Below are 8798 nucleotides of genomic sequence, written 5' to 3'. Positions count from 1 at the left end.
AATAGTGTCAAAATCACCTTTGATATTTCCCTCCATTATGTATCCGGCCCATAATGCAATTTAGAGATGACTGCTGGACTAGAGCTGTTACGGACTGGATTCCCCGGGACGTCAAAAGACCGCATGGTCGCCCCCCTAGGAGATCGTCAGACTTCTACATCAAAACCCTGAACAAATCGTTTGAGGCAATTCCTGTTCCTGGAGTGAGCAGATGCCATTGGACTGCATGAGCACAGGATAGGGATGAATAGAGATGTTACTGGCGTTCCGCTCAACAAATGACAAGTGATACAAGTGATTTCTTTCCAAAATTCAGTTAAATTCTCAAAGGAGAGAACATTTCCTATTGCTGGATATATTTAAAAGAATTGAAAGGAATGTCTTAAGTCAGGTCTTAAGTTTCTAGTTTAAATTATATGGAGAAAGTTGTGTAAATCCCATGCTCAGTGAATTTTTACAAAATGAAGATCCAGTTAATCACAATTCAGAAAACAGAACCTGAGATAATCCTAAAAGCACATGCCCACTATTGCCCTCTTACTGTCATTATTATTGCTCTTTTTTTCCACAAGGCAATAATTGTGATAACCAGCAATATATGTATATACATATATATATAAAGTTCTCTGTCTACATGCTATATATGGCACTTTATATACATATACAATAGCAAAATATGTATACTTTTGTGTTATTACTTAATACTGGTAATTTTCCAAGTTGTATATATCAGTAGTTTCTTCATTTTCACATAAAATACATTGTATCTAATGACTTAAAATTTATTGCCTATTGTAATGGTTTGCTGAGAGAAAGGTTTGTTTGGGGCTCTTTTAAATAGTGTTCTCATTGTTGTTTTAGAATATGTGTTTTGGTGAATCTGTTTGCATTCTTATTGAGTAAATTCTTAAAACTGTAACTGCTATAGCAATGTACATAAATATTCGCAGTCTGATACTGTCCATTTTCCAAGAAATGGGACAAATGTGAACACTTAACTTTAGTTAGTAATTTTTCCAGTTTCTTTTCTTCAGATGGTGTATTGCTTTAATTCCAAACAGAAGGTGATTTTGTAGTGATTTAACTATTTTTCACCTTCAGTAGTCAGTCTCTGATTAGTTCCTTCAAAACTTATTGTAGCTTGCTTTATAGCCATACATGTGTCTAGTTTTTATACTACTAAATGTTTATTTGCAAGGGTAACTAAATTTTATAGCTATTGGTGCTTTGTTTTTCAGTAGATAGATAACGTCAAGTATGTTTGAAATTCTAAATTGATATCAATATATGCATGTTTTCATTGCATTACTATCTGTATGGAATGTTTTCTCACACTTTTACTCTTTCTCTGTCCATTTTTATGTCTCTACAATTGTCTCTTGTGGCCAGGATATATTTTGAGTATTTTTATCTGAGAGATTTTAAAAATTAATTTACAATATTTAGCCCACTTGTCATTCTGTATGTTTTTCTCTGTGCTCTTAATTTTTGTTTGTTTATGGGTCACATCAGGCAGTGCTCAGGTGATACTCATGACTCGTTGTTCTGGGTTCTGGGGACAACTCCTTATAGTGCATGCAAGACCATGTGATACAGGGCATGAAACCCAGTTCCCTCCCTCACTAAGCGCACACACCAACCCTCCGTTCTATCTCCCTGAACCCTTGCCTTTAATTTTTATTGAAGTCAAATTTATGTATAATGAGAGATTAGGTGTAAAATATGATGTTTTTATGAATGTATGCAATAGTGTAAATAAAAATCTAACAACAGGTAAATGGATAAGGAAATTGTGGTATATATACACTATAGATTACTATGCAGTAGCTAGGAAAAATAAAGGCATGCAGTTTGCAGAAATGTGAACAGAACTGGAGGAAATTATGTAGAGTGAAATAAGCCCAGTGGCAAAAAGACAAATATAGGAGAAGCAACTCAAGTACATAGACAATGTTAACTGATAATAAACCTCAGGTACTAGAATAAAGACCTGAGAGAGCAAGGTCTGAGGGGTGGGCTGAGAGAAACGAAGAGGTTGACTTGAAAAACACAGGACCTGAGTGGAGAACTCAAGTACACGGGGGACACTTAGGGAGGCAGCAAAACTGTCAGTCAACAAATAATGGGGAAGCGGGTGGCAGGGAAAGAACTTTGGACCAGAGTTGACACTTAGGTAGGGATGTGGGAAATAGCTTTGCATACCAATACCAGAAGCTTGAACACTATTAAAACTCTATTATATAAGTTATAATTCACTGTCATCACTGTCATATTGTTGCTTGTCGATTTACTTGAGCAGGCACCAGTAACATCTTTATTCCTCCCAGCCCTGAGACTTTAGCAGCCTCTCCTTACTCGTCTTTCCCAACAATTGGAGGCTCTTTCAGGGTTAGGGGAATAAGACCTATCCTTACTGTTTTTGGAATATTGAATATGCCACAGGTAGTTTGCCAGGCACTGCTCGGTAGCTTGCTGGGCTCTCTGAGAGGTGTATGTGTGTATATATATGTATATATATATACATATATATACATATATGTTATATATGTATATATATAATATATTATAACCTACTTTTCTCTCTGGGAGAAACTTGCAAGCTACTGAGAGCTTCCAGCCCACATGGGACAGCCTCGTAAGCTTTCCATGGTGTATCTATATGCCAAAGCCTTTAACCAGCTCAATCTCATTCCCCTGACCCTGAAGTCTTTAGAGGCTTCTAAAATCTTAGGCATAGGACTAATGTAGAGGTTACTGAGACTGCTCGAGCCACTCAGGATTTTGTGATATATATATATGTATATATATTGGATATTATATATATATTACTCTCTATGATTTGTTGCCTACTGTCTAAACTCCATCAATTATGGTGTGGTAATTATGGAAAATGGGTAGGAAGTATCTTATAATGTGTTGTATAATGTGTCCAGGAAGCGACCTAGAGCATGGCAGCAGTTGGGTAGTGGAGGTCGGCTGCTGGGGCTGGTCCCTTGGAGCAGGGAGGGTTCTTACCCACCCCCCTTTGGGGCGCCCGAGTGAAAACAGCCTGGCGCAGAGTCCGGTGGCATGGCTATGGGGGCATCATTTTATACTCCCGTGTGGGAGGAGTAGCCATTCCAAAGTTATAATTATAATGTCACTGTATCACTGTCCTGTTGCTCATCAATTTGCTCAAGCGGGCACCAGTAAGGTCTCCATTGTGAGACTTGTTGCTACTGTTTTTGGCATATAAATACGCCATGGGTAGCTTGCCAGGCTCTGCCGTGCGGGCAGGATACTCTCGGTAGCTTGCGGGCCTCTCTGAGACAGGCGAAGGAATCGAACCCAGGTTTGCAAGGCAAATGCCCTACCCGCTGTGCTATCGCTCCAGCCCAATTATTCTGGTACAAAGCTGCTCATAATCAAGTTTCAGTCATTCAATATTTTAACTTCACCAGTGCACATTCCCCACCACCAGTGTCCCCAGATTCCCTCCTTCCTGCATCCCCCGGCACCACCCCTGCAAACTGCCTCTATGGTAGACTCTTTTCTTCTCCTTCTCTCTCTCTCTCACTCTCTCTCTCATGATAAAAAATATTATTAAAAAATGTTTTGTCAAGTTACTGTACAGTCTGTGCCTCCAAACTCCATCATCTGTAAAACTGCAGCCTCTGATATCTATTTTCTCTCTAGAAATGATTGAAAATTTTGGGTCCACTTCCCTGTGCTGACCTCTCTAGGACCTTGACCCTTCAGAGCCCGAACTCCAACGCTTTGAGTGCCCAGGACTGCACTACTGCTGACGATGCTGCTCCGTTTCCTTGCACCTCTGTTTCCAGAGTGCTCCCAACTTCTCCGAGTTTCTGTCTGCACCGTTTAGGAAGAGTGCATATGAGCTGGAGCAAGAGCACAGCAGGTAGGGTATTAGCCTTGCACGTGGCCCACCCGGGTTGGGTTCCTCCGTCCCTCTCCGAGAGCCTGGCAAGCTACCAAGAGTATCCCGCCTGCACAGCAGAGACTGGCAAGCTACCCGAGGTGAATTTGATATGCCAAAAACAGTAACAAGTCTCACAATGGAGATGTTACTGGTGCCCGCTCCAGCAAATCAATGAGCAATGGGATGACAGTGCTACCGTGCATATGTCAAAGGGAAATGGGCATAACATATGAGACTTATTCAATGAGTTTCACTACTTATTGCCACTTTGCTCTTTTAAATCTTACTGCTCAAGGCCTTCATGCAATTTCTTAGGAAATATATTTTTTTTTTAATTTCAAGTTTGTCAGGTTGTTCTTAATGGGAAGATCTGTCTACCACTTGTCTGTCATAATCAGTTTGTATGTTTTTTTTTGTTAATTATGTATGCTTTGGGGGTCAAAACCAGGGCTTTATATATGTAGAACACGTGTTCCATCGTTGAGCTGTAGCCTCAGCTCCCAGAGGCATGTTTTGATGGCAAAATTCAATGACCTCCAAGCCAGAGAATCCCTGGGGTGTAAAAACAGTCCCAGAGCCCTCCTTCCTGTTAGCTCCAGGGCAGAGCCTAGCTCCCAGTAGGAAGAATCTGGTCTTGTTCCTGGTCACGTAGATGCATATCGGGAATAATCCTTGGTCACCGTGCTGCCTTGAGGAGAAGAGCCAGATTAAATCTGTTCCAAGAAACAACTCTAGTTTTGGCATGAGAATTTCTAATCCCCTGAATTTTTACAATATTTTTAGTCTGACTGTGATACTATAGAAATAAGACAGCACATGAGACCAAAGGCTCATATCCACAAAGAGAAGTGGCGGCTCATGTAATTACCAATCTGGTTAAGCAATATCTCTCCTGCTAGTTGAAATACCTAAATAATTAACTCTCTTTTCCCTCCTCAAATACTACTCTGACCTACACACACACACACACACACACACACACACACACACACATTCACACATCCAAGAACACTAAAATTTCTAATGATAAAACTAAAATTAAGGTTTGTCAAGAGAAGTAAGTCACAGACTTACTTTAATATCTATTTTCTCTCTAGAAATGATATGAGAATTTTGGGTCCACTTTAATTTTGGCTTTAATGGGATGAAAATGATCCAACTGTAACTGTATTTCTTGAGTTTCATATATATATGTATAACTTGTATCACTTGTTTTCCCGTTGATCTTCGATTTGCTCAAGCGGGCACCAGTAACGTCTCCATTTGTCCTTGTCGCGTGCTAATGTAGCCCAGTGATATCTGCTCGCTCCAGGAAGAGGAAGAGCCTCAAACTGTTCATTCAGGGTTTATATATATGTGTGTGTGTGTGGAGAAATGAAATTAGTATGACTAAAAAATTTAATATAAATGAACAAAATAGTTGATTGCTATAATAAATAAAGCAACAAGATGGAAAACATTTATAAAGACAAATATGGTTCATCCATTTACTTTCAGTTATAATAAATTTTATCCCTTTCTATCTTCAATTAATACATCCTAACTTCTGATTTTTTAAAATTTTACTTGATTCTTCAGATTATTATTAAAATAGTTAGAAAAAAAGAGAATAAACAGCAACAGCAACACTTAAAATGATGAAAACCATGAATTATATCTTTGAAATAAGAATTTACTAGCATTCCACTGCCCACTATTTACACTGTCCTGCAAAAGTCATTTAATCCTTTCTTCTTTTTAGAAATCAGACTTCATTCTAATACTGGAAGGAGATCTCACTATTTGAACAGTCTATTTAAATGCATAAAAATTGCTACTTTGATAGTCAACCTTTCCTTTTATTGATATTTTCCAAATAAATACCCATTATATATATTTTTATTTTTATTATTTTTATTAATTCACCGTGAGATACAGTAACAAAAATTTCATGTTTGAACTTCAATCATACAGTTATCTAACACCCATCCCTTCACCAGTGCACATTTTCCACCACCAAAATCCCCAGTATCCCCCCACACACATGCTTTCCATACCTCCCCCTGCTTGTGTGGCAGACAGTTTGCAAGGTATTCTTTCTCTACTTTAGTTACCTTCAATATTTCGAGACCAGTACTACCTCCCCTTATATCTGCCAAAATTACTATTCCTAGACATTATGTTTTGTATTGCTTGTTATGGATATAATACAATGTCACGAGGCCGCAAAAGCAGCCACGCGCTTTAGGAATTCTAAAGATTTTAATAATAGGGTCTGAAGAAATTGCTGCCACAGGTTGCCTGTGTCTGAGATTTCTGTGTGTATCTCTGGATCGTGGCCACGTGGGAGCTTAAGTAGATGGTGGGCGGATGTGGTGTCATCTCTGTGTCCCATCGGGGTGAGGGTAAGGCCGGAAATACCTATTATTAAATTTTAAAAATGCAACATAGTTGTTTTAGAGAAGGTATATAATTTTAAGCAATTTTGACACCCTGGTGAAAAAAGTTGAATTGTATTAGAGGTAATATGATATTTTGAAATGACAGAGTTTTTAATGCTAATAAATGTATATTTACCTAATAAGGTTTGTAATTTGTAATGCTTCATTAGTTGATTGTAAAAGACCTATACCTGCCTATGGTTCTGAGAAGCAGTTCCCAATCTTCAACAGGTCCCTGAATACTGCAATACTATGAACTCATGGTTTAATTAGAAGATGAAAATTAATCCTACGTGTTTCCAGTGTTCTGATTCTCCTTATTCACTTTCTTTGTCTCAAGCTAGAACCCTGCAGGTCATTTTGTTCAGAAATGTTCCAACAGGACAGCCAAAAACCTTTTTCTACAGCTTTTTTAGAAACCACTTTTCATATGTATAGGAATTTTTATTTGTCGAAAATCTGCATGAATCTAAAATTAAACACAACAACAGCAATTCATGTTGAAAAGAATTTATATAAAAGGAAACCATGGTAACGGAATTGCTTATTTTTAACTGCCTGGATCCTTATCTTTACTTTCACCCCCAAACTAATCACACAGAAGCTGTAGCTCTTCCGTGCTGCCATATCCCCATTATAGATCTGCAAGAGTCAAAAACAGTGACAGGAATCATAATATTTATGATTTGGGGTACTGTGCAAGATGCTTCTCTCATACTTGTGCACCTCATCACACAAATGGCCTTTGAGGAACTTCTAATTTTGTCAAAATATAGCTCAGGTAATACATCTTACAGGATCCATGCTATTGTTTATGGCATCAGGCTCTCCAGTGGGAAGATTATGATATTTATTTAATTATTAAAGGATTCCACATCATATCTTGAGTTGACCAAAGAAGCCATAAGCGGATGTAACTGGAGCAAATCCGTTATAGTTTTCCTTCCCTCTCAGGGTTCCTGGGATGGTATCTAGGAAGATAATACTGTTGTTATTCTACTACTTTTTCTAACATTTCCTAATTTATCATCACCATGCTAGAATACCACATAAAGAACTTTCTTTAGGCAAAGATTTACAAATTTCAGGCAAAAGTTTGGTTTGTTGAGATGTATAAAAAGGACTCATCATTTTTTTTATGATTGTGTATACTGGAAAACTTAACATATTTTTATGAAGAAATTTAGAAAGTAATTCTCTTCCAAGACTGGTATATGCTTGAAAATCTAGCAGCTGCTAATAGGATGAAGTATTTCAAAAGAATCTTTATGAATTCCTTTGTTTACTTTGAATACCATCAGCTTAGTTGCCAGAAGAACTTTGAGTATCCAAAGATACATGTGCATTCCTCATTGATTCAGCTGAGCTGTTCATTTGAGAAGAACCGTAAAAGAAATGACATTATTTTGACGATCAAAAACTTGGGTGATAGCAATAGACACAAGGTATATACTGGAAAGCAAGAAAGGCACTGCCCCTATAATGCAACTGAATCACATGGAAAATTGATCTTATATCTTCTGATATACATGATAAATCTTGTGGTAAAGGTATTCTTACCTGCTTACCTGTGAGCCACACTCAGAGTTATGAAAAAGTGCACAGGGAGAAGTTTGGCTTAGAATTTACTAGTTTTTCAATAGGGAAGTGAAGGTATGTGCTGTTCATTCTAACTTCTTCCTTATTCAGATTTTTGTTTTTGTGGCTGTTTCCTGGAATTTCTCCTCGTTTGGACGATCTTGTCTGTAGGTCAAATATGCTTGACTTTATTTCAAAAAAGAATTTCCCTAAGGTTATCAGCTCATTTGCATAAGAGCTTTAGCAATTTGTCACTGAAATACTTACAGGGGTGTTGGGGGGATTGTTTATCAAGGCCATTGGAAGTAGACAAAACCAAAAGCATATTGTTTTTAAGGTACGGGACAAAGAAAAACAATTTATCTCTCTTTGGAGGAATTATGAGAATAGCAAGTATACTGTGAACTTTTCCTGTTTCCACAGCTATAGTTATTTTATTTTTCTGCGATTGCTTCTTTGTTTCTTACATTTTCCATTTTGGGTTGCAGCTCAGAGGATTTATTCAGCAATTTTTTTTTTGCCCCTATAGTCTGAGTCACTGCTTATGATAAATTATAATATAACAGTCAGGTTCAGGCTCAGAAGATCTAGGTGTAAATAAAGTTTTGAATAGTCATCTCTCAAGATCCTAGGGGACACACAGAAATGAAAGGCACTTATTCAGTGACAGAAGAATAAGAATACAAAAGCAAGTTAAAAAAAAAAAAAGCAATCTCTCCGCATCTTCCAGCCCACAATATTTTGTGGAATATTGTTAGATGGAAAATCCTTGCAATGAAACAAACCTTTTTGGTGTGTGTGTGTGAGTGTGTGCGTGTGCTTGCATGTGTAGGGAGGAGCCTTCCCGAAATAGAGATCAAGGACAAAGAGGTCACTCCTGA

The sequence above is a fragment of the Sorex araneus genome, chromosome 1 (assembly GCF_027595985.1).
Source record: "Sorex araneus isolate mSorAra2 chromosome 1, mSorAra2.pri, whole genome shotgun sequence".
In the NCBI taxonomy this organism is placed as follows: Eukaryota; Metazoa; Chordata; class Mammalia; order Eulipotyphla; family Soricidae; genus Sorex; species Sorex araneus.
This window is presented reverse-complemented; position numbering follows the sequence as displayed.